Source organism: Neovison vison, chromosome 8 (genome assembly GCF_020171115.1).
Source record: "Neovison vison isolate M4711 chromosome 8, ASM_NN_V1, whole genome shotgun sequence".
In the NCBI taxonomy this organism is placed as follows: domain Eukaryota; kingdom Metazoa; phylum Chordata; class Mammalia; order Carnivora; family Mustelidae; genus Neogale; species Neogale vison.
The window spans coordinates 132,310,923-132,338,641 of NC_058098.1; positions in this window are offsets into that span (position 1 = coordinate 132,310,923).

Genomic DNA, 27,719 nt, shown 5'->3' on the forward strand with positions numbered 1-27,719 from the left:
AAGACTTTCAAGAATCGGTGCTGAATTAACCCAGAGATCTGTACCCGTGGGGAGCCATTTCTAGCCCCGGGGCTAGGACACTGAAGAGGAAGGGATGCAGTTACCGGGATCCAGAAGTTCAGAGAACAGGCCTGTGGGGCTATGTGCTGAACACCACACATCTGGAGAGTGGGGACATCCAAGAGGTTCCGAGCGCAGCGTGAGGGCACACTGGTAACCGTAGCGTTACCATCTGCGAGGGCCAGGAGCTCTCCACTGCCCCTGTAGGATCTGGACAAAACAGGAAGAGACTCCCCCCCACCTAGATTCCCTCCAGCTGCCAGAAGCCAAGAGGAAGCCGGCCGGTGAGGGAGTCTGGGAAATGTGTTTGGAGGACTCCCCGCCACAGCACCACAGAGCAGATCATGGAATGGGCTTGGCCAAGAGACCAAAGGAAATAAGTGGCACCAGCCCACACCACATTGTTTATCTCCTGACCTTTGCGTTTGCCTACGCACTCTGTGAAGTTTGGCCAAAACCATCCCGTAGCTCAGCGCCTGGCACAAACCTCAGTGGTTGGCACTTAGCAAGTGTTGACTGGCCGATCGAATGGGAGGAGTGAGAGCTTTCTGAGCCTCAGCTTCCACAGCTGCAAAGTGGAGCTGAATTTCTCTCCACAGAATTATCGTGATGATTACCAAGATGATGGATGTGAGTGGACCGTGAGCTGTTTGGACTCGGGTCATGACAGAACATGAGAGCCCTCCATGGACAATGTCTGGCTTCACCAGGAGCCATATTCTGAGCTTGTTTTTAACAGTGTGTGAGGATGTTGAGGAAAGAGTGTGAAGCCCACTTACTGCCTATCTTCCCCTAAAGAATTTCAAAAGCTCCTTCTGCCTATTTTTGTCCTGTGGTGCTTGAGTGACTATGTGGGTTATCGCCTGTGACAAACATTTTTATAGGAGTGTTGACATTTCTGGTGTTTCCTGATAGGCCAACATCACCTATGGAGCCTTGTGGAAAGAAGTCAGCCAACGTTCCAACCTCAGGGTGTTGGGGTGGGGACAGCACACAGAGAGAGGAACATCTGGGTCCAGAACTCTTAGCTGGTGTCCAGAAAACTGAACACAGTGAATTCCTTCAGACCTATCTGGGAAACCCACCGGGGGATTTGAGTCACAGAACATCTCAGAAAGGAGAGCGTTTTGCACACACTGAGACACCTGATCAAAGATGTGTCTAAATGTGCCCTGGGGTGTGGAATTCCTCAGGAGCCAGTTCAAGAGGCTGTCTGTCACCTTGTCATCTTCCTAGTGAGAAAAGGCCCCTGGACTGGAGGGTCAGGAGATTTGAGTTCTGGTCTTCTCTTATTGGCGATCTCTGTGAGTTTGGGTGAACCCCTTCTCCAGAATTTGTCTTGATTGGTTCCCAATTTGGGCTAAGCATCTGAACCATCTGGGTCACTCACTCTTAGAGATCTGAGGTAATTAGTTTGGAGTGGGGCCCAGATATTACATGGTTTTCAAAACTTTTGTGCCCCCAGGGACGAGAACCACTGTTGTAACACATTTCAGCATTCATCAGAAGCACCTGGAAAGACTGTTAAAACACAGGCTGCTCAGCCCCACCTCCGGAGTTTCTGAGTCAGTGGGTCTGGGTGAAGTCTGGAACTCTGCGTTCCTAAGAAGTTCCCCGGTGCTGCAGATGCTGTTGGCCTAGGACCACATTTTAAGAAGCCTGACTCTAGTCCTGTGGTCTCAATGACAAGTGATTTTTGCCTTCCAGAGGACACTTGGAGGATGCCTGGAGATATTTTTGGTTTTCACAACTTGATCGGGGTGGGGGCGGGGGGGCGAGTTGCTGCTGGCTTCTAGTAGGTGGAAGTCAGGATGACCCTAGACAACCTACAAATGCAGAGGTCATTTGCCCAAATCAAAGAATTATCCAGTTCAAAATGTCAATACTGTCAATGCCCCTGCAAATTTTATGTGCCCGTAAACCATGTGCAGCTGTGTTAGAAGGCAGATTCTGATAGAGCTGATCTAAGGAGAACCCCAGGAATTTGCATTTCTATAAACTCCTACGTAATACCCAAACAGCCAATATGCCACAGCTTGGGTTCCTTCAGCTCTATAAAGACACCTGTCCCATACCTCGCCCCTGGCCCCCAGCCTGGGGATACACAAGTAAGCTCCGCTCTTCACCACCATATCCTTTGAGCTTACAAGTGTGCATCCATTGTCAGAGGAAGCCCTCAGTAAATATTAGAAGGATGTAAGACACTCATTATGAGTAAGTTGAGCTGACTTCTCCCAACTCCACCACCCTTGGTCAAGGAGCCCTTGGGAGTCAGGATCTTGTCTGGTCCTTCTTGGTTCCTCCAAATCCGGGTACAGAGCTTGGCACAGATTAGAAAGTCTCTATACGTCCCTTGTAAAAGACTGGATGACACGGTAAGAGCTAGCATTCTTATAATGGTAGATGATCACTTTCTAAGCTACCTCCTTCAAAACCGATCCCCTTCCTGGTCTCAGTACATTTCTTTTGCAAGGCATTTACACTTGCATAATTTCGTTTGATCCTCATCACAAAGTTATGAAGACAGCAGGGTCCCTGCAAGCAGCCCCACTTGCAGATGGGAAGACTGAGGTGAAGGTGTAGAGCCAGGACTGGAATGGGTCCAGCAGTCTGGCTAGGCCATGCCATGCCACTCCCGAGTCATCCAAGGCAGCTGTCTGCTTCATTCTTTCTCCACTCCCCTGAGCCTTACTTTTCCCTTCAGTGTGGCCACACGGTCTCTCCTTTCTTGCCCAGCCTCTTCTGCCTTTTAGTTCTTCCCACCCTATATACCACACAGCCATTTCCTCTGCCTAGCTGGTTCCCTTCTCAGCCTTTCTGCCCAGGACTGCCTGGGATGGCCAAGGGCTTCCTGAAACGCCAACTTGAGGATCGCTTTAGCTGGTGGAAAAAGTCAAGGTCCTGCTTTATTTCCTGCCCCCTTTCCACCAGCCCCATTAGTCACTCCGGGTGCCACCATTGGAGAAGCTCCAGCCTATATAATAGCTTTTTCATTATAAGCCAGTTACATGGACGACATCTGCTTTGTGTTGGCCCTGTGGTAGCCAAAGGAGACGTAGAGATTTATAATCCAGACCTTCCATCGTGTGGTGTTGGGCAAGGAGTCTGGATTCAGATAGATTTCCACCCAAATGCTGACTCTTGGTTCTCCAACCACTGGCTGCTCCTTATCTGCCTCTTGCTGCTTTCTCCTTACTTCTCTTCACTGTCAGATGTCCGAGAGCCCACACTCCATTCTCTGACCTGCTCTTTTCCCTGTACGCTGACTCCACTGGCAATCTTACCCCCACCGCACTGATGACCTACTAATTTACATCTAAAGCACCAAACTCTCTTATGAACTCCACTGATACACCCAACACTTGCTTAATATCACCACTTTGATGTCTAACAGGGGAAAAATATGTAAGGAATCCAAAGCTACATTTTTTTTTAATCCAAAACTACATTCTTGATTGTTCCCCACCCCCAATGGGCTCCTCCCAGTTACCTTCATCCCCATTAGTGCCAACTTCCTTCCATCTTTGGAGAAATCCTTGTCACCGCTCTCTCACTCACAAGCCTCATTCAGACTTGGTTCTATGTCTTCAAGGTGGCTGTCTACTTCTACCACTCCCATTCTGCCTGGCCCAAGCTGTAGGATGTCTCACCCGGACAATGGCGTGAGCCTCCTCACTGGTCTTCCTGCCTCCATCCTCACCCTCCGACAGACTGCTTTCCACAAAGCACACTATACTTCTCCACCATGTGTGGTGAGCTGAATGACCACCTCAAAAGAGATGTGTCTATGCCTTCAGACCCAGTCTTTGTGAATATAAACTTCTGCCCTTAAATCCAACAGCAAGTGTCCTTAGAAGACACAGATAAGAAGACACAGAGGAGAAGGTTTTGTGAAGACAGAGTCTTCTCTGTGGTGGGACCACAAGGCACAGAGTGCCAGGACCCACTGGAAGCTGGAAGAGGCAGGAAAGGCCCTCCCCTGGAGCCTCTGGAGACAGAACTACTTGTTGAGACCTTCCTTTTGGATTTCTGGCCTCCAGAACTGTGGCAGAATACATTTCTGTCGTTTGAAGCCAGTAAGTTTGATAAATGAATACATTATGTAAGTCAAGTCATACCTCCTCTCTGAGGTAAATTCTCCAGTGTCATCCCATCTCATTTTGAGTAAAATCTAATTCCTTGCCACAAGGCCTTATGCAAGCTGACCTCCGCTGCCCTCTGACTGGATCTCCTGCCACATTACCTCTTGTCCATCTACTCCAACAACACTGGCTTCCTTCCTGTATCTTGACTCTGTGCATATCCCCACCTCAAAGACTTTGCAGTTCTTATTTCCTCAACCCAAAAGAGTTCCCAGATATCCATGGCTCTCTCCCTCCAGTCCCTGTTCCAGAGAAAGAGGCCTTGTCCCCTTCCTGATGTCCAAGAGCCCACCCCTCCCCTCCAGCCTTACCCACCTCATACTGCTGTCCTTCTGAGCATGTATCCCCATCTAATGTGCATATTTATCCATCTGGAAGGAGAGAGCCATGAGAGTGAGGAATTTGTTTTCTTCACTATTGTATCCCCAGTGCAAGCAAGTGCCTGGCACATATGGGCACTCAGAAATTGTTTGCGGGATGGACGTCTCTCACCATCTCTGAAATTACATGCCCGTCAGTCAGCCTCTCTCAGCCTCAGTGGCAGAATGGGAACCAAGGAGAGGCAGAAGGAAGAGCACATATAAAAGCAAAGAAGTCCAAAAGGGCTGGCAGCATGTGAGCAATGGCACAGAGATCCGTGTGCCTACAGCGCAGGGTACAAATGGTGAGCAGAGGGGTAGAGAGAACAAAAGGGAGAGGCAGGAGCCCAGCCAGAGAAGAAGCTTGGGCCAGGTTATGAGCACATTAGGTTTCTATCAAGGACTTGGAATTCCCTCATTATCTTTGAAAAATATGTTCCTTGAGGGAGGGGAGGAGGAAGCAAAGAAGCTTGAGAAAACTTTTGATGTCAAGATTATAGAAAAACCTTTCTGATCATCTTGGGCTCCAGGTCAACTCCCTCAGTTTTCAGATTTGAATTTTGAGGCCCAGAGAAGGAGGGATCAAGGTCAAGAACAAGCTCACACAAAAAAGCTACTGAAATAGCTCTTATCTGCTGACTCCCAGTCCAAAATTCCTTTCCATTCTAGGTAATAATCTCTGAAAAGCAGGAAATATCTGACACAGGAAACAAACAAACAAACAAACAGGAATTGTCTGCTGTTCAGATCTAGGACAGGACAGCCCCTCCTCAGGGCCTCCTCAGTCCTTCAGCCCCAGGCTGAGGAACAGGTGCACTGAAAGGAAAAGTCCTTTGAGTTCTCAGTCCTCAGGTCTACATCCCATCTCTCGATTTCATTTCAATCTAATGTATTGAGGTATAATTATGTACAGTAAACTGCTAACGGGTAATGGGCCTTGTTCGATTACTTTGAGCATCCGATGACTTTAATTTTGAACCTGCCATAATCAAAATACAGAATATGTTCATCATCCCTTGAATTTCCCCTTGCCCCCTTGCAATCCATCCTTCCCCTCACTCCTGGCCCCAGAAACCTGTTGATTGGCTTTTGTCACTATACATCAACTTACATTTTCTAGAGTCTTCTATAAACAACATCCTACAAGATGTGCTTTTGTTGCCTGGAATTTTTTATCCAGCCTAATTATTTTGAGATTCAGCCACATTGTTTATTATATCAGTAGTATATTCCTTTTTATTGTGGAGAGCCGTTCTATTGTATGGGCATACCACAGCTGGCTTTTCATTTACTGACTGTTGGATGTTTTGGTGGTTTCCAGTTGTTAGCTATTACAACCCAAGCTGCTGTCAACATTTGAATACAAGACCTTTTGTAGACCTTTTTGGGTAAAATACCTCTGAGGGGCTATATGGTGTATGTAACTTTTTGGGAAACCACTCATCACTTTTCCACAACGTGATGCAATTTCACATTCCCACCAGCAGGGTCTGAGCATTCCACACCCTCACCAACATTTGTCGTCAGTCTTTTTCATTCCAGCCAGGGTGGACGGTGTATGGGCAGTTCACTGTCCTTCATTTTCACTTTCTTGACGGCTAATGATGTTGAATGCCTGAGCATGTGTTTTCCCCCATGAAATATCTTCCCTTCCTTTGTGAAGTGTCTTCTCAAACCTTTAGTCCATTTTTTTATTGCCTCATTTTTGAGTTATAAGAGCTCATTATATATTCTGGATTCAATCCTAGTGTGAAAGAGAGGTTTGCAAACATTCCTTCCTGTTCTGCGATTTGCATTTTCATTTGTTTTTTTCTGGATTTAGAACAGTGCCTAGCTCGTAGAAGGTGCTCAGCGAAATGTACTGAATAGAGTCACGAATCCAGATATTGTCTAAAGTCAGTGCGAACCCCTTTTCACCAGGGGAGGGTACAAAGACCTCTTCATCCCACTCCTGCTCAGAAAGCAGCCAGCCCTGACCTTAAATCTCCACATTACCCCTTTTTGGCTGCATGACCTTGAGCTGGATACTTTAGGTCCCTGAACTTCAATTTCTTCTCATGGATAAAGAGGATAAAAAAACAACTCCTATATAGGAAGATATCAGGATTACGACACAGAATATATAGAAAAGATCCAGCATATTTTATGCTTTCAGTGAGTCACTGGAGCTCAAATGACCAGATTCAGTCACTGTGACCCAACAGTGGAACTGGCCTCTGGTTTACATCTCATCTTACACGTTTAATGTTCCTGAGAGTAATCAGCATGTTTTGATGGGACTGAATGGGATAATCAGTTCCGATAAATTGATTGTATTTATTGGCAAAACGCTATAAATGGTTCATGCTTCCCAAACATAATTCCTGCTCTCTCTTCACTAATACACATTAATCACACAAGTTCCCAGATTGAGGGAACAAATTCCGGAGAACCCCCAATCAGAACTGATGAGCTTAGTAAATGATGCCAATGAAGAGATCAACACCTGAGCAGATCTGCATTAGCTCCCCATCATCTGTGGGGCAGCACGTATCTTTTCAGGGGGAGGTGGTTCTTGTGTTCTATGGCCATTCAGACCCCAGTGCCTACAAACTGGTCAAGTTCCATCTGCCTTTAACACAAAGACAATTTTCGATAACGTCGCCGCGCTAAAGCCCATTATGACTTCTGTACTTCTACACCTGCTGTTCTACCACTCAGGCACACCTACTCTTTGCAAATGCATCTGCCTGGCAGACACCTGCTCATTCTTAAAAGACCAAAAATCACAGGTTCTCTCCTTTGTGAAAACTTGTACAACTCTCCATGGGAAAATTTGTTCCCTCCGATGTGTTCTCACAACCTTACTTCGATTGCAATTTCAATTATAATACCTCTTCCACCATTTTGTGATAAACCATTGTATTGTTTTATTTCCTACTGACCATAGAATCCAGGACAGTCCAAGTCTCATTCTCTATTTCCCCATTCCTGGTATCTCACACCATCTCTGGAACACTGCAGATGCTCGGTGAATTTTTGGAAGAATGAATAAATGAGCGAATGACTAATGGACGGATACATGAGTGTGTTAGTGGATCAACGACTCTAGCTGTTTGGACTCTCAGCATCTTCACTTGTGACATCTGTATAAGCTCATTCTGCAACACGTCTTACATCTGATATTTGGTGACCATCTGCTCTGGGAGTCCCATTACCTTAGAAGATCCATTGATTTCCCTTTCTCTGTATGGACTCTTGGTCCCAAGGAATTTGGGACTCATGAGTGGGACAGTTTGTAAAGAACTCAACAGAGACAATTAGGTCATGAGAGGTGTGCATATCTCCAAGTGTCTCCTAACTTCTTGTAAGTAACTCCCATATTTCCAACAGGAAACCTGGAATCTATTTCAGTGGAAATCCCTTTTCTGCTCCCAGAAATGTAATTGGTTGAAATCCCTTCCCTATTTCCCAGTCCTGAATGCTGAGTCTGAGGTTCTGGAAGGATTCTGATGTATTTTGATTTGTACTTCTGTTTGGGGGTAGGAAGAAACATGGTGGAAAGAATTCCAGATTTGGAATCCACAGCCTGAACTAGAGTCCCTGCTTTGCCACTGAGTCAGCAGACAAGGCCATAACCTGTCTTACCTTAGTTTTGTCATCTGCAAAGGCAGGTCATATTACTGGCACTAAAAACAGGATGTAATAATCAATGTGTGGGTCTACATAAAGATCTCACTTAAACTACAGCCAAGTTGTGCTTGATGACTTTTTTCTTTCCTTCTCTTCTTCTGCACTCCCCCATATCATTTCTTTTTTTTTTAGATTTTATTTATTTATTTATTTGATATATAGAGATCACAAGTAGGTAGAGAGGCAGGCAGAGAGAGAGGAGGAAGCAGGCTCCCTGCTGAGCAGAGAGCCTGATGTGGGGCTCGATCCCAGAACCCTGAGATCATGACCTGAGCAGAAGGCAGAGGCTTAATCCACTGAGCCACCCAGGTGCCCCCCCATATCATTTCTTTATCCAGAATATCTTCATTTCCCCTCTGCTGTCTCTTTGTTACTAATAGCTTGACATCTTTCATCTACCCGAGTGGGGATCTTGAATAGCTGTAGCCAAGGACTGGGGAGGTTTACAGAGGTGGCTAGAAGGCTCTGAGAACAGAATACATGGCCAGAAGACCACTCATACACATCTGGGCTTTCTGGTTCCTAGGAGTGAGCAGAGCAAATACCAGAACACAAAGGAAAGGATCACAGCCTTCAGAAAACGGGGAAGTCTGGGTCTCCAAAACTCTGTAAGATGTGAAGAGTGCTCTTGTGCTGTATTGCTTTGTTTGCTTGTTTGTTTTTAACATACATGTAAACTGCCTCCTACAATATAAGGTAGTTCAAAAACTGATCACTGACATCATCATAACGTGGAAAACAGAGTGTGCCTCACCATACACAAAACAGATGAATGAATGACAGAATAGGAAAAGGGGCTGAGATTGCAGGTAAAAATTCGGGCTTTGGTTTCAACAAAACAGCACTCTTGGTTAACTGTGTTCAACAGTGCTCAACAGCTCTGCAAGGGGCTGAGGCGAAGCCTCTGCTAAGGCTTGCTTTCAGCTTAAAAAGAGTTGATAGCATCTCTTATCAAGTCCTTAATGCACACCCCCAACTGACATACTGCTACCAGGGACTCTGATTCCAAGAGAGAAGGATTTCAAAACAGGTCCAAGGGGTCAGGGAGAAGACACGGTTGGGTTTTGTGCTCATGAGGATCAAACATTCTAAGACTCCCTCCTTCTTCTGTTTATAGACCAGAAAGGACATCAGCAGTCCTGCTGTGAAATTCTGCCAAGTTCTCTGAGCTATTAGAGACCCATTGAAATAATAAGCTAAGGAAACAGAAGACAATACGTGCCTTCACACATTCTCTTACCCATTCACTAATTCATCTCTATGTCTTGTTTGTCATTATATTTTCCCATTCATTGATGTGTCCATCTAGTTCACATTTACTGAGCACCTGGTAATGTCTGGACATCATGGATACAGATACACCAGCCAATATCCTTGAGCTGAGAGAATTTCCCAACACACTGAAACAGCAAATACTAGTACTTTCTATAACATAATTATGGAAAGCCAATTATGTTTCAGGCATAGCATTTGTCTCTGGAAAGCTCATTCTTGGTAGAGGAAAGGCAACAATGTCTCTCATGCAAATATCTTGGTGTGTCCCAGAAATTGAAAAACAAACAAAAAAGTCAAGCTGTGTAGACAGTAACAAGGAAGGGAAACGTAGGTAGGGATCTGATCATGCCGGCCGTCTTCTCCCAGCCACTGTGAGACACCTGCGTTTATTCTAGGTGCCAAGGGGAGAACATGAAGGTTTCATGCAAGCAAGGGGCATAAGCCTTGTTGCTATGAGAAGAATAAATTAGAAAGATGCAAGGGCAACTGGGTGTCTCATTCAGTTAAGCAGCCAAGTCTTGATTTCAGATCAGGTCATGGTCTCTGGGTCATGAGACCGAGCCCCTGGTCGAGCTCCACACTCTCTGGGGAGTCTGCTTAGGATTCTCTCTCTGTCTCTCTGCACTTCCTCCTGCTTGTGCTATCTCTCTCTCTCTAATATAACTAAATAAAGCTTTAAATTTTTTTTTAAAAAAGAGAGAAGAAGAACGCAAGAACGAAAGCAGGGAAACCCATGAGAATGTTATAACAAAAGTTTAAGTGTGAGATGATATTGGCTTGAATATAGAGTGGTGACCTACAGATGGAGAAGGGTGTATGAATATGAGGCATAGCTTTAAGATAGAGCTAGAGAGATTTCACAGCACAGGTGACAGAAGATAACTCCCCAATTCTTTTCTATTAAAAGAGTGTCACATTGACATCAAAACCTCACAAAGACTAGACCCAAACAGAAAACTAAAGATCAGTCTCATTCAAGAAAATCAAATAAATCATTACCGAACAGAATCCACCAGCACAAACAAGCACACAATTTAAAAAATGAAACACAAAATGTGGTGTTTATTCCAGAAATTCAAGGATGGTTCACATTAGGAAACCTATTAATCTAAATATAACTGGGTAGAAAAATAATAACAGATTTATCTTCTATTTGTGTATCTCAAGTGTGTCACTCATTCATGAAATATTACTCAATAAAGAACTAATTTTGAGTATTATTATATTATGATTATACACACACATACCCATACACACACATTTCAACCAGGTAGCCCACATCTAAATGAGGAAATACAAAAATACTTGAGGCTTTTTTCCTTAAACTCAAAAACAACACATGATACCTACTTTTTCACTAGTTTTCACCATTATTAAATAATTAACCAGTGAAAATAGATAATATAAAGAAAAAAAGGTTAAGAATTGAATAAAACTTGATTAATTGCATTGAAAACTAAAAGAATCAGTGCAAAATTACTGTGAACTTTAAGAGAATCAACATATCAAAATTAGCAACTTTAAATATTAAATTAAAAAGCTAGTTAAGATACAATAAAAGAGAAGACTCCTTTTAGAATAAGAAAAAATATGTGTATTTTATATATAAATAAAAATAAATAATTATTACACTATAATTTTATATATATGTAAATTACCTAGGCACAACTTAAGAAATACTAAAAATCTGGGGCACCTGGCCCTCAGTTCATTGGGCACCCAGTCTTGGTTTCAGCTGGGGTGGTGATCTTGGGGAGTTGGGATCGAGCCCTGCCTAGGGCTCTGTGTATGGCACAGGGTCCACTTGTCCTTATTCTTCCCCCGTTTCTACTCTCTCTCTCTCAAATAAAATAAATAAATAAAAACTTAAAAAAAAAAAGAAATATTAAAAATCTTTGGAAATAACCTTCCAAAAGACATAAAAGTAGACCTGAGCAAATGAAAGGCATACCATATTCTTCAAGATGGAGAGTTTTATTTCTAAATTTAGTATGATACAACAAAAAATAATATGAGGTTTGTAGTTTTTCATGGACATAATTAAGTTGATTGTAAAATTTGTTTGAAAGGACAAATTAGCAATAACATTAAGAAACCTTATAACATTAAGAAACAAAATAAGAACAATCTAGGGGAGCCTGGGTGGCTCAGTGGGTTAAGCATCTGACTCCTGATTTCAGCTCAGATCATGATCTCAGGGTCTTGAGATCGGACCCCACAGGCGGCTCCAGGCTTAGTAGGGAGTCTGATTCTCTGTTTCTCCCTCTCCCTCTCCCTCTTCTTCTGCCCTTCGTCCTTCTCATGCTCTCTCTTTCTCTCTAAAATAAATAAATAATTCTTGGAACACTGAAAAAATAAAATAAAGTTAAACAAATAATAAAATAAAATAAGAATAATTTCTGAAACATGCAGCTGGCTCCCTACAATAAAACCAAGATGTCACAGAGCAGGTCTAGACAGACAGACCAAAGGAACCAAACAGAAATCCAGAAGTAGGTCCATCACACATGGAAATTTAGTATGTGATAAAGGTAGCATTTCAAATCTGTGGGAAAAGATGGACTTTCAGAAGGACTGTTGCAAGAAGTGAGTAGCTATATGGAAACAGATAAAATAAGATGTAGCCCTTATGGTATACACAAGATGAAGTTAAGTGTAAAAATAATAAAAAATGAAATAAAGTGCAAATAAATAAATACAGAACCACAAGAATACTAGGAGGAAACACGGATGAACTCCCCCTGGAACCTAGGAGTGAAAAAACTTTCCTGACTATATCTCCCCAATCTGGAAGTAGTAAAGGGAAAAAACAGGTATATTTGCCTACATAAATATGGCTAAAATGTAAAAAAAAAAAAAAGGAAACACAGGAACAAAACTGGTTGTGTGATTAAAAACAACAACACAAGAAGTAAAAAGACAAATGGTTACTGGAAAAAATTATTTAAAACTTATACTGCTTACATGATAAAAGTTCATATACCTAATAAATAAAAAGCTTCTACAAATAGAGAAGGAGAAAACCTTGAGCCATATTAAAAAAAAATTTTTGGCTGGAGGATAAGGAACAGAGTTCAGAGAACAGAAGGTATACTGCTCTTAAACACAGGGAAAGATGTTCCCCTTATTTAGAACTAGAGAAATGTAAATTAAAAGTACATTGAGTTGCCAACTCTAAAATTCAAAAATTGACCACATAATCTATTGTTGAATCTGCAGAGAATAGGCACTTCCAGAAAATGCTGGTGGGAAAGGATGTGGTGGAATCCCTATGGCAAACTTTCAGAATTACGTGTATATGTACCCTTTGACCTAGTAATCCCACTTAATGGAATCTATTCCAAATATATGATATACTGAAATATATATGGGTATATTTTTAAATATATATGTTATATTATATATAAATAGAAGGAGGAAGGCAGAGACACAGAGGCACAGAGTATTCAAATAGAGAAATTGTATAAGATTGTGAAGAACCAAAATTTCCAGCATAGAAAAAGAGACACAAATATAATATTGAACAACTAACAATCCAGTTCTTCTAAATATGAATTTGAAATACTAGCATGGATTCTTTCCTAGCTCTGCATGTTGTAAAGATCTAGGAAAAAAATGATAAACCCAGTGGCGATAAACATCCCTACCCATCAAACTACGGTCTCTGGAAATATTTCTCAATTTTTAAAAAAAAGTAGAATGTCTTGAAAAAGATGACTCGTGCCAGAAAATGTATAAGATACACCTGAAATGTCTTATCATACAAAAAACTAAGGACTTTATCTTGTCTACAGGGCACTGGAGCCGATGGGATAATTTGAGCATATTAAAAATGCAGTCATTGATTACTTTCTCAATCTTGTAACAAATTTTCAGACAAGATGGCTTTAAAAAAAAATTCATTATCATTCAGTTCTGGAGGTTAGAAGTTCCAAATGGGTCGGCAGGATTCCGTTCCTTCAAGAGGTTCTGAAGGGAGAAATCATTTCCTGTCTTTTCTAGCTTCTAGAAGCTGTCCCTAGCCCTTGGCTCATGGCCCTGTATCCTTGTGACTTCTATTTCCGTCGTCCTATCTTTTAATCCAACTCTGGCCCACCAGCCTAGCTCCCTTGTGGTTACACTGGGCCCAGCAGGATAATCTAGAACGATCTTCCCATCTCAAGATCCTTGACTTAATCACATCCGCACAGTCCCTTTTGCCACATTCATAGTTCCTGGGGGCTAGGGCATGGACTTCATTGGGGCCCATTAGTCTAGCAACCAGCCATCACACAGGGTACAAGGGAACCAACACTTTATTGTGAAAATTGATAAATAATGTTTAAGTATTTATCCTGTCTTTTCTCTACAAACTGTACCTCAGAGCAGACACATAATTGATGACAGAACATTTCTTTTTAAAGAATTAGTCCAGCAAATACATCATGAAAGCAGGGCAGATGAGAACCTCCACATTATGTAACTCCTGATGAACCGGCGGTCCCAGGCAATGAGCACCGGTGACCGTTAAAGCCGCTCACTTGGTAAACTTAAGGATGATGGCATCACCCAAAGGCGCTGATCAATTTTAACATTATGAAAGGAGACACAGCGGAAGTCTACAACATTTCTTTGGAGAGCATCCCTTCCCAAAAAAATCAAACCTGCATCTGGCAAGGCACCCAGATCTAAGCACCAGAGTAGACGTGTCACAGGGAGAGAGCAGAGACAGGTCACACAAGAGCAAAAGATTTAAAGCAGCAAAATACAGAATGTGGCAAATTACGGTCCATACCCCACAGGTTCTTTCACAAATAGGGTACAAAGGAAAAAAAAAAGACAGAGATGACAACCAATATGTTAAGAGACTTAACAGGCCTATCAACCCAGTGAAGCGTGTGGATCTTGTCTGAGTTCATAATGAACAAGCCTAGCATTGAACTTACTGATAATGAGAGATAATAAGAGAATTTTGAATGGTGACAAGATCCCTGATGATATCAAGGAACTGTGATTTGGTGGGGAGGACGGTAACCATACTGTGGTCACTTTATAAATCCCATTTTTTTGAAAGAGATACACTGAAATCCTTCCAGAAGAAATAATACAAATGATACGATGTCTTGGATTTGCTTCAAAGTAATCCAGTTAGAGAGGAGTCGTTAGATAGAGTTCAAACAAGGTTGGCTGCAAATTGAGAATTATTGAATTGGGCACGTGGCATTCATTCTTCTCTTCTGTTCTTGTATTGGTTAGAAATTTACTGCAATGACAAGTTGCTGTTGTTGTTCTTGTTCTTGTTTCAAAATAAACAATACACCCAGAAATAAAATTACTGGCTATTACAAGGCATTTACAATATATTGTCAAGTTGCTTTCCATAAGGCTGTAGCAATTGGTAGCCCCAGCCACAGTGTGTGGGAGAGCTGAGGATGTAACATTTTGAAGAGACTTTATCTTGCTTGAGTAAACATAGGAATGTGTATTTCTCAGTTCCCTATGCCTTTAGAAAAGACTAATGGCCTATTACGGGATATTTTGGCCCAGTTGTGACCACATACCTGGAGGCCTTGTACCTGAACAGCAGGAAAACAGTCAAGGAGTAAATGAAGGTCAGTGTGACAGTCTTGGAAACACACAGATTTATACAAATCTGAATTACCCTAATGAGGGGTTTCTGTGTCATGTCTGACACCACTGCAGATAATCTATCTGAATGTCCACTAAGGTACTCATTTAACGGGAGAATCTGTAATTGTATCTTCTCAATGAAATCTCATTATCTTCAAGAGATTTCCTCCCATAAAGATGGGGGGGGGGGCAATCAATGCACAGGTTTTCTCTGCCTAGCAGGAAAGAGAATTTTCTGCTATAGGGTAATTTTGAGCTCCTGTAATCTTCCAATTATGTTTGATTGCGGTGCCTCTTTCCTGTCTCAGTATTAAAGGATGGTCAGCACTTTTCTGCAACCAAAACCAACTTTCAGATGAAGCAGCCACTTATTTCAATAGCTTGTTTATAATCAGCAGCTCTTTGGGTACGTGGGACATCCTTGCCTTTGAGGAAGAGACCACCCCAGGACTTCTCCCCAGCTCCTAGTCAGCAACAGATAACAGGTGTTCATGACCTACTATGGGTAAGTGGGCCTCAGCTATACACCCATGGTGCAGGGACACCAAGAATAGTGAGCAGTGGTGTCTGCTGTCATGCCAGTAGGAGAACTATATTTATAGGCAGATGTATGAGAAGTCACATAATGATTCTGCCAGTCATTCATTCCACAGATGCTAAATGTCAGATACTGTGCTAGACTCTGAAAGCAAAGTGACAAGTGAGTCAGAATCCTTTAGGGAGGCACACTTATGAGCAAATAATTTAAATGCCACTTGGTAAGTGTAGTGCTATAAGAATCTACCGAGAAGATTCGTGGCCCAAAGGAAAGATGAACTCTGATGAGTTTGCAGGGGAGGGGGACTTCCTGGAGGATGGGAAGATTGAGGTGTCTCTAAGGGTTAACAGGTGACAAGGAGGAAAAGAGTGCTCCAGGTGAAAGAAGAGCATGTGGAAAGTTGGAGAGACTTGAAATAGTGTGGAGCTCTGGAGGAACAATAATTCCTTTGGTTTGCACCAAAGATAGGGCATGAAAAAGGAAGTGAGCGGAAATGAGAATGGCAGGACAGAAACGGCAAATAGAGGCCTTGTCTCCATTGCTATGTAGGGGATGTTAAGTTATCATGAGAGGTGGGCAAAAGGACAGAGATGCCCAAGGGGCACAGGGTGCTGATATGGAACTAGCATCTTGATTGAATGGGGGGGGTGGGTATCAGGATGAGGATGATCCTGGAGCATACCAAGCCAGGAGACAGATCTCCCATGCAGAAGCATTAATCAATACAAATCATTCACACAAATTGTTAATGTAGACACTCTACCTTCAAGGAGCTGAACCATAACTCCCCATTCCTTAGGTGTAGGCTGACAGAATGCCTAACTTTCCAAAGAGGACAGTATGGGGGGGGGGGGAGGTGATGAAAAGAACAAACATGAGAAAACTAACAAACATGACCTCAGCCAGGTGATCACAGTCAACATCAATAATGCTAAGCCATGTTGATAGTCTCTGTCCTTGATATGATGTAATGAAAATGATACTTCTCCTCCATGCTCTTCCTCCTGATGGTCCATGACCCCCACTCAATCATGAGAAGAAAAACATCAGGCAAACCCCAATAGAGACCTTCTACAAAATATCTGACCAGTGGTTCCAAAACCAACAATATCATCAAAACAAGCAAAGTCTGAGAAACCGTCCCAGCCAAGAAGAGCCAAAAGACACATGACAACTCAAGGTAATGTGGCATCCCAAGAAAGAAAGTCATTAGGCAAAAACAATGGAAATCTGAACACACTGTGGTCTGGAGATAATAATCCTATCAATAATATCATAGTATCAATACCAGTAATGATACCAATATTAGTTAACAAACGGTCACAAAGGGACTGTCCTAGTGTAAGATGTTAATATAGAGGGCGTTGTGTGCAGAGTGTTGTGAACACTTGCACGATCTCTTCCATTTTCCATAAACCCAAACTGTCCTAAAAAATAAGGTATGTTAATTTTTTTTAAGATTTTATTTATTTGTTTGACAGAGAGAAATCACAAGTAGATGGAGAGGCAGGCAGAGAGAGAGAGAGGGAAGCAGGCTCCCTGCTGAGCAGAGAGCCCGATGCGGGACTCGATCCCAGGACCCTGAGATCATGACCTGAGCCGAAGGCAGTGGCTTAACCCACTGAGCCACCCAGGCGCCCCAATAAGGTATGTTAATTTAAAAAAAAAAAATGAAGCCAGATGATATTGCCAGGTCAGTCTGTGATCTTGATCCCATGTGGATCTGCTGGGAGGAGTGGCTAGATAAAGGAAAGGCACGGAGTGAGTTTGCTAGCTGGAAGGAAAGAATTTGCAAGAAAGAAGGACTGACGGATGCAGGAGCATTGAGGAGGGAGGGAAAAGATGCCTGGGAGCTAAGGAGGAAGGAGGTGGAAGAAGTGGTACTTGAGATGGGTCTCAAAGCATGAAAAGAATTGGGAAGGTAGAGAAGGAGGTAGTCCACCCAGAAACTTAAAAAAAACGCAAATGATGGAAGGTCTCAAAAAAAAAAAAAAAATTCCATCTGAGTGGAAGGATCTGTAGCCTTGTTGCACTTTAAGATGTTTTAAACGTTGAGTCCAGCTGGGGACAAACGTTCTGGGTCACAGAAGTGATGAAAAAGAGGAGGAGGTGGGGTGACAGGAGGAAGAGATATCATCCAACAAAGTAGGACCTACTATTAAAAACTAATATTGTGGAAGAGATCACTGTTAGTAGCGTGCTAATGGGAATGAATTCTAAAATCTCTCACGGGGATTTCTGAACTCAGATTACCCTTTTTTCTTACTGGTAAACTTTGAGAAATAGTCTTTCCTGGGAGAGGGGAAACTGCCTTGACAGGTAGAGGCCAAGTTTTAGCAGTAGAAATTGTTTACTGAATGAATTAATGAAGACATATCAATTGTCAGAAACCCTGCTTGTAACTACCCTTGAAAGAGGCGTGGCAGGCGTGGTGAAATAAAGTCAGTCTGCTTTGTTCATTGATAGAAATCTGTTTCTGAAATTTAGTAGAGTGAAGTATCTTTTTAAAAGCAATAGAGGAAATGGTTCATTAAAACAAGCGTATCGTAAGTTTTTTGGCTAAGATAATTAATTTTTGTTAAAAGAAAGTAATCGCCACAGGAAAAAAATCTAATATCAAATTAGTGGTTTGCCTGTTTCACTAAGTAGGTTCGCATCAGTTATCCCCCCAGGAAGGGTCTCTCTCCACGTGGCTGCAAGCAGATGCTTAATTCACCCAGGAGCTGGGCAGGTATATTTTACGAATCCATCCCTTCCACTCAGCTTATAAGCTTTGTTTGAACACTCATGCACTAAGACAGACCAAGGGAGAGAAAGAGAGGATAGAGACAGGAGCAGAGCTGAATAATTCTTTTACATTCTAGAACTTCAAGTTGTTTTCATTCCAATCTTAAATGGTTAGTTAGCTCTGAGCAGTCTTGACATATATCGGATGGTTACGAAAAGAAAGGCAAATGGGTCATGACCAAAAGGCCCATTTCTGCAGAAGTTCGCTGCTCCATGCACCCCATCAGGCAGCCCCCCGGGAGGGGAAGAGAAAAGAGGAGGTCGGCAAGGCAGGGGCCCTGGGCGATCGGATCCTTCAGAGGGCTGCGGGAGCTCATCTGCTGTTCAGATAAACGCGGCATTCATGCTAGCCGTCTGTCCACAGGTCAGTGGGGACAGAGACTCAAAATCATTATCTCTAATGAATGAATATACAATGACAGTCTTGTGTGTGGCAAAGCATCATCGCATTGGAACATGGTTGGGGAAATCAGGCCCTGGGTAAAAGCGCAAGGGCAAACAGCTGTGTGCATGTGCGCATGCGCATGGTTCTTTTAATCCTTAATGTCTGCGCTAAACTTGGCACCTTTTTTTTTTTTGCTTGGCACATTTGCCCTTTCTTTGCCCAGAGCACCGCTGACATTGTGCAGAGACGCTTTGGGGTAAGGAGTTTCTGCATAGAATGCTCTTTTTCCTCCAATGGGCCTGCCACCTTGTCACCTCATTTTTTTTCTAGCGCTCTTACGGGGCAGGAAGCTGACTTCCTCTCTTTTCTTCGCTCAATGCCATGCATGCTTTAGAAGTTAAGAGCCCGTGATACTAGATATATCATGATTTAAGCTGAAACAGCAATCCCTTAAATCCTTTATTCTGTATGCATTTTTATTGCTTTCCAAGGTGAATTCATAAATCGGGCACACATACAAATATACAAAGATGTATATATATGTGTGTATGTGTATATATATATATACATACACGTATATACAATATAAACAAATACATATTATTTATTTATTTTATATATATATATATATATAATTTAACAGAAATTCCAATTCCAGTAAATGGATATTTACTGATTACTCTAAACTAAGCACAGAGGAGAATTAGGGTTAAAGAAAAGTGTCCTGGTTTTATAAACTTTACAGACTAATGTAAAAGACAAATTGGTGTATAAATAATTATAAAGAAAATCAAATAGGAGCCAAAACAGAAGCGAAATCAACATGCTAAAGAAAACAGAGAAGGGAAGGAGCGGGGAAGGGACACATCAGGCATAGTATCTGCAGAGGGCACTTTACTTTAAAGACATTGTTGTCATTGTTTTTGACAATTCCCTTACAATTTGGGAATCATAGGCCCTGTTTTTCAGATGGAAAAGCTCAACCAAAGAAAAGTTAAGGGAAAAATACGAAGTCACACAAGAAGTAAGAGGCGGATCTGGAATTTGAACTCTGACGTCAAAACCCATGCTGGTGGAAATCTATGGAGACCATATGAGAGAGATGGCATTTGAGCTGGGGAAACCAGCAAAACACATTTGTTCTAGAAGGAGAGGCCAAATGAATTTGGAGGCAAGATTTGGAAATGAGATAGCACATTATACCTGAGGAAGAGTCCGAGGTCAGGTGCAGGGGAAATAAGCTCAGTGCAGAAAGTATAGATGCTTGATGACCAAAGAATTGATGCTACACCTTGTGGAAGGTTTGAAAGCTACAGTGAGGAGCTTGGGCTTCATTCTGTGAGCAGTGAGGACCGACAAGAATGGGATCTCAGAGTCCAGGACAAAGTTAGGCCCTCATTGCAAATTTGGTCATGTCCAGGGATATGATGGACAGCCGATTTGATGGACTCAGAAAGGTCTTTGTGCAGGTCGGAACAAAGAACCTCTTGGGATGGACAAGGATGAAATCCTTGGACCCTGACCCCTTGGCCTTGATCATAAGGAGAAAGGACCACTTCCTAGTTCCTTAGCAGTATGTGGGGCTGGATGAGGACCACTACCTGGTGGCAGATGAGGCAGGCACATAGCCCAGGTGGAAAGAACACTCAGGATTAAAAGGAGGGATGCATTAAGTAAAATGACAAAGTAATGACACCTAAAGTTTCTTCTGATCCATACCCTGGGCTAAAATCAGCCTTTGGGAGTAGGCTATGATGAAAGCCAGGGGCCTTCACATCTAGGACACCAGAGTCTCCCTAAAAATGTGAAGGCAGAAGGCCATGCTCCTCTTGGCCTTATAACTGGTATCTCCCAGGTGGAAAGCATATGTTCATCGTATATTCTCACACAGGCCTGTGGGAGTGGAAAGGGATAACATGTCACATGCAGTGGACTGAGGCATATCCCTCCAATCGTTCTCTGAAGGATGTCTCTTTGCTTGTCCTAGAGCTTTGCCTGTGGGGCACACTTTAGGCTCAGCACACACTTAGGAGCCTGTGGAGGTGCTCTCAAGGAGTATAGGATGTGAACACCATCTTGGTGCTCTTCCTCTGCCTTGTTCAAGTTTGCTGGTATCACCCAGATAAAAAGCTTATACCCTCGTCTGGAACCCTGATTTTTGCAACTGCCACCCAGGAAATGCCTCCAGATCACCTGATCCTGATGGTCTGTTGGGCTTACACTTTTAGTCCCATGGGACTGTATAATTAAAACTATATTTGTATACTTTTAAAAGCTGATGCCTGAGGATCTGTTTTCTAGTCAGCCTGAACCTAGGGGCCAAAATCATTCCCAGTGGAACACAGAGAGGTCTTAGCACATCCTCAACTACTGGAAGCTATTAAATAAATACATAACAAGTTGTTTGGACAAGCATAAAAGTTTGAACGACCAACACCTGAGGCAAGGTTGAACAACAAGGCTAATGTCCTAGTCAATGCCACCCCTTCAAGACTGGGCAAGGTGGTTGTTTTATCTACTGTGTAGGAACCAACACAGAGAATCAAGCAAAATGAAGGAACAGAGGAATATGTTCCAAATGAAAGAACAAGACAATACCTCAGAAAGAAAACTTAAATGAAATGGAGATAATTATTTGCCTGATAAAGAGTTCAAAGTCATGACCATACAGATGCTCACGGAAGTAGGGAGAAGAATGAATGAACACAGTGACAACCTCAACAAAGAGATGGAAAATTTAAGAGATGTCAAACAGAAATCACCGAACTGAAGAATATAATAACTGAGCTGAAAAATGCACTGGAGGGATTCAAAAGCAGACTAGATGAAGCAGAGGAAAGGGTCAGTCAACTTGAAGACAAAGCAGTGGAACTTACCCAATAGAGAACAACTAAAAAGAATTTTAAAAATGAAGATAGCTCAAGGGGCTTATCAGACAACATCAAATGGCCTAAGAGTCATATTATAGGGTTCCCAGAAGGAAAAGATATAGAAAAAGCAGAAACCTTATTTGAAGAAATAGGGGCTGAAAACTTCTCCAACCTGGAGAAGGAAAGAGACAACAGATTCTCAGACAACACAAATTCCAGAGAGTTTCATATAAAAGGATCCCATAAAAGACCCACACCAAGACACATTATAATTAAAATGTCAAAAGGAGACAATATTAAAAGTAGCAAGAGAAACACAACTTGTTACAAATAAGGGAACACCTATTGAACTATCAGCAGATCTTTCAACAGAAAATTTGCAGGCCAGAAGAAGTAGCACAATATATTAAAAGTACTGAAAGAAAAAAGCTTCCAACCAAGAATATTCTACCCAGCAAGATTATCATTCAGAAGTGAAAGAGAAATATAAAGACTTCTCCAGACAATCAAAAGTAAGGACTTCCTGACCACAAACTGGCCTTACAAGAAATGTTAAGGGAGATCTTCAAGCTGAAAAGAAATGGTGCTAATTAAGAACATGAACACATATGAAAAATAAATAAACAAATCTCACTGGAAAGGTAAATATATGGTAAAGTTAGTGGATTAATCACTTATAAAGTGAGTCTGAAAATTAAAAGACAAAAGTAGTTAAAATAAGTATGGTTACAATAATTAGTGAAAGGATACACAATATAAAAAGATGTAAAATGTGACATCAAAAACAAAACATGAAAAGAGTAAAAATATTGAAATATAGAAAGGAATCAGGGGCCCCTGGGTGGCTCAGTCAATTAAGCATCTGACTCTTGGTTTTCAGCTCAGGTCATGATCTCAGGTTTATGAGATTAAGCCCTGTGTCAGGCTCCAAGCTCAGAGAGGAGTCTGCTTCTCTTCCTCTCCCTATGCTCCTCTGCCTGCTCACATGATCTCTTTCTCAAATAAATAAATCTTTTTAAAACATGATAGAATCAAATTAACATTGTTATGAAATTAAAATAAACTGTTACAGATATAACTTGTTATACATAAGCCTCATGGTAACCACAAAGCCAAAACCTTTAATAAATATACAAAAGATATAAAGAAAGGAATATAATCATATTGATAAAGCAAGTCATCAAACCACAAAGGGACAGAGCAAGAGAAAAAGGAAGGAACAGAGAAGAACTACAAAACACAGATGGAAAACAATTAACAAAATGGCAATAAAACACGTACCTATCAATAATTACTTTAAATGTAAAAGAACTAAATTCTCCATTCAAAGGAAATAGAGTAGGGGAACCTGTGTGCCTCAGTCATGTAAGGGTCCAACTCTTGATTTCAGCTCAAGTCATGATCTCAGGGTCATGAGATCAAGCCCAGCATCCTGTTCTACACTCAGCATGGAGTCTGTTTGAGGTTTTCTCTCTCCCTCTCTCTCTCTCTGCCCTTCCCCTCATGCTTGTGCACTCTCTCTCTCTCTCAAAAAAATAAATAAATCCTCAAAAAGACATGGTTTATTAGAACTTTTTTTAAAGACAGAGGAGCTGAATGGATTAAAAAAAATTCTGTATTCTACCTACAAGAGATTTGTTCAGATGTAAGGACACATACAGAATGACAGTCAAAGAACAGAGAAACCAAAACAAAGCTGGAGTAGCTAGCTGTGTTTACATCAGACAAAATGACTTTAAATTTAAACACTGTAATAAGAGAGAAATATGGGTGTCACATAGTGATGAAGGGGTCAATCCAAAAAAAAAAAAGATATAGCATTTATAAATGTTTATGCATAGGAGCACCTAAATATATAAAGCAAATATTAACAGACCTAAAGTAAGAAATAGAAAGCAATACAATCATGGTTGGAGATTTTAATACCACACTTATATCAACAGATACATCATCCAGACAGAAAATCAATAAGAAAACATCAGCCTTAAACAATACATTAGACCAGATGGACTTAGATATTTACAAAACATTGCATCCAAAAGCAACAGAATACGCATTCTTTTCAAGTGTACATGCAATGTTCTCCAGAAGAGATCATATGTTAGGCTGCAAAAAAATTCTACTAAATTTAAGAGGACTGAAATCATATCAAGTGTCTTTTCTGACCACAATGGTGTGAAACTAGAAGTCAATTCCCCAAAGAAAACCAGAAAATTCACAAATATGTGGGTATTAAACAACATGCTACTGAACACTCAACTGAAACTAAGAGCTGGTTCTCTGAGAAGATAAACAAAACTGACAAAACTTTAGCTAGATTCATCCAAAAAAGAACAAGGGAGAACTCAAATAAAATAAAAATTTTAAAAGGAGATATTACACCTAATACCAGAGAAATACAAAGGATCATAACTACTATGAACAACTATACACCAAAAAAATGGACAACCTAGAAAAAATGCATGAGTTCCTAGAAACATACAACCTTCCAAGAATGAATTGGGGTGAAGTAGAAAATCTAAACATACTAAATATTAGTAAGGAGATTGAATCAGTAATCAGAAACTTTCAATTAATAAAAGTCAAGGACCAGGGAGCTTCACTGGTGAAGTCTACCAAATATTCAAAGAATAAATACAAATCCTTACCAAACTCTTCCAAAAAATAGAAGAGAAGATAAATTTTCCAAACTCATTTTGCAAGGCCAGCTTTGCCCTGATAAGAAAAGCAGACAAAGATGCCACAAGAAAAGAAGATTACAGGTCAATATCTTTCATGAACATAGGTGCAAAAACCATCAACAAAATACAAATAACTGAATCCAACAATACATTAAAAGGATCATACATTGTGCTCAAGAGGGATTTATTCCAGAGGTGCAAGGGTGGTGCAACATCTGCAAATCAGTCAATGTGACAAACCACATTAACAAATCATATGATCTCCTCAATAGATGCAGAAAAAGCATCCAACAAAATTTAATAACCATTTATGATCAAAAAAACTCTCAATAAAGTGGGTATAGAAGGAACATACCTCAAGATAATGAAAGTCATATATTAGGAACCCACAGGAAACATCATGCCCAATGGTGACAAGCTAAAAGTTTTGCCTGTGAGATCAGGAACAAGACAGGGATGACCCTTTCACCACTTTTATTCAGCATAGTAGTTTAAGTCCTAGCCACAGCCATGAGACAAGAAAAAAAAATTATCCAAATTGGAAAGGAAGAAGTAATGGTCACTATTTTCAGATAGTATGATATTACTTATAGAAAACCCTAAAGACTCCACCAACAAACTGCTAAAACTAATTAAGAAACCTAGTAAAGTCACAGGATATAAATTCAACATGCAAAAATCTGTTGCACTTCTGTATACTAATAATGAACTATCAGAATGAGAATTTTTTTTAAAAAATTGCATCTGCAATTGCACCAAAAAGAAAAAAAAAATACCTATGAACAAATTTAACCAAGGAGGTAAAAGATCTATATATCAAAGACTTCAAGACATCAAAAAAAGAAATTAGAGAAGACACAAATAAATGGAAAGCTATTCTGTGCCATGGTTTAGAAAAACTAATACTGTCAAAATGTCCATATTACCCAAAGCAATATACAGATTCAGTCCAATCCTTATCAAAATTCCAACGGCATTTTTCATAAAAATAGAACTAGCAATCCTAAAATTTGTATGGAATTATCAAAGAACCTGTGTAGCCAAAACAATCTTAAGAAAGAAGCACAAAGCTGAAAGCATTGTGCACTCTCATTTCAAACTACATTTCAAAGCTATAATAATTAATAAGTATGGTAGCAGCATAAAAACAGACATATAGATATATGGTCAATTAATTTATAATGAAGAAGCCAAGAGTTTACAATGCGGAAAGGACAATCTCTTCAATAAATGGTGTTAGGAAAATCGGACAGTCACATCCAAAAGAATAAAACTGGCCTTACATAGTGTAAAAACTTACATAGTATAAATATCTTACACTATGCACAAAAATTAACTCAAAGTGGATTAAAGACTTGAGTGTAAGATCTGAAACTATAAAACTCCTAGAAGAAAACATTAGTGGTAAGCTCGTTGACATTGGTCTTTGTAATGATTTTTTTAAACTGATACCAAAAGTAAAAATTAACAAGCAGAACTATCAAACTAAAAAGATTCTGCACAACAAAGGAAACCATCAACAAAACCAAAAGGCAACCTAGTAAATGGGAGAGAGGATTCATAAAGCACATATCTGTTAAGGGCTAATATCTAAATATACAAAGAGTTTATATAAATCAATAGTTTAAAAAAAAGTCCAACTCAAAAATGGACATAAGTTCTGAAGATATTTTGTCAGAAGGCATACGATGGCCAGTATACAAGAAAAAAACTCAATGTCATTAATCACCAGGGAAATACAAATCAAAACAACAATGAGATATCATCTCACACCCATTAGGATTGTTATTATCAAAAAGACAAGAAATAACAAGTGTTAGCAAGGATGTGGGGAAAAGAAAACTTTTGTGCACTATTGGTGGGAATATAAATTGGTACAGCCACTATAGAAAGCAGTATGGAAGTTTCTCAGAAAATTAAAAATAGAACTACCATATGATCCAGCAGTTCCACTTCTGGTTATTTATCCAAAAGGAAAAAAAAAACCACTAACTCAAAAAGATATATGGAACCTTTTATTAATTAAAGCATTATTTATAATAGCCAAGGTATTGAAATAACCTCAGTGTCCACTGATAAATGAATGGATAAAGAAACTATGATTAGATAGATAGATGGATAGATAGATAGATAGATAGATAAAATTGGCCACAAAAAATAATGAAATCATGCCACTTGTGATAAGATGAATGAAACACACAAGCATTATGTTAAGTGAAGTAAGTCAGATAGGAAAAGAAAAATACCATATGATCTCAATTATATGTGGAATCTATGAAAGATAGATGACAGATACTAAGCTCACAGGTATAGAAAATGGATTGATGACTGTCAGAGAAAAGAAATAACAGATAAAAGAAATGGGTAAATTATTGTTTTGTTGCAGTATAAATAAATTGAATAAAAAGAAAATAAAATAATACAGAAAGATCTCTTATTTAAAAAAAAATGGGTCATGTAGAGAAAAGACATCACAAAATGCCCAGATGTATCTGAAGAATTTGGGGAAAACCATCACAGCAACCTAGTTGTGGAAAGGCCACAGATGGATATGGAAGACAAATACTGTTGGTTGGGGGAAATCCAAGGACTCCACGTCCGAGCTTGAGGATGCCATATGGAAAGGATGTAGTTCCAAGTAACTGGGAGTTCCTCCAAGTGTGGTCCATAGGTCTCTAATGTTTCCCAGAGGTCTTGCAAATGGTCTACAGGTGGCGTGGTGGTTTCAACAGAAAACCTGTTGAAACAACCACGTTCACATATATTTCACAAATTTAAAATGAAAAATTTTTGTCAATCGGAGAAGGACAATTATCATATGGTTTCACTCATATGTGGAATATGAGAAACAGCACAGAGGATCATAGGAGAAGGGAGGGAAAACTGAAGGGAAAGTCATTAGAGAGGGAGAAAAACCAAGAGCGACTCTTTCAACTATAGGAAACAAAGGGAGGGTTGCTGGAGGGGAGGAAGGTGGGGGGATGGGGTAAATGGGTGATGGCATTAAGGAGGGCACATGATATGATGAGCACTGGGTGTTATATGCAACTGATGAATTATTGAACTCTGTATCTGAAACTAACGATGTACTGTATGCTCGCTAGTTGAATTTAAATTTTAAAAAAGACTTATGATTTTTCAAATCACAAAATTATGTGATTAGCTTAATCACTATATGCTTAATGGTTTTGCATGTACTGTGAGGATTATGTTGTCAGGTCACCTAAGATGGCACACTAAAAGAATTGTTCTTTTTTTTTTTTTTTAAGATTTTTATTATTTATTCAACAGAGAGATAAAGAGCACAACTAGGCAGAGCACCAGGCAGAGGGAGAGGGAG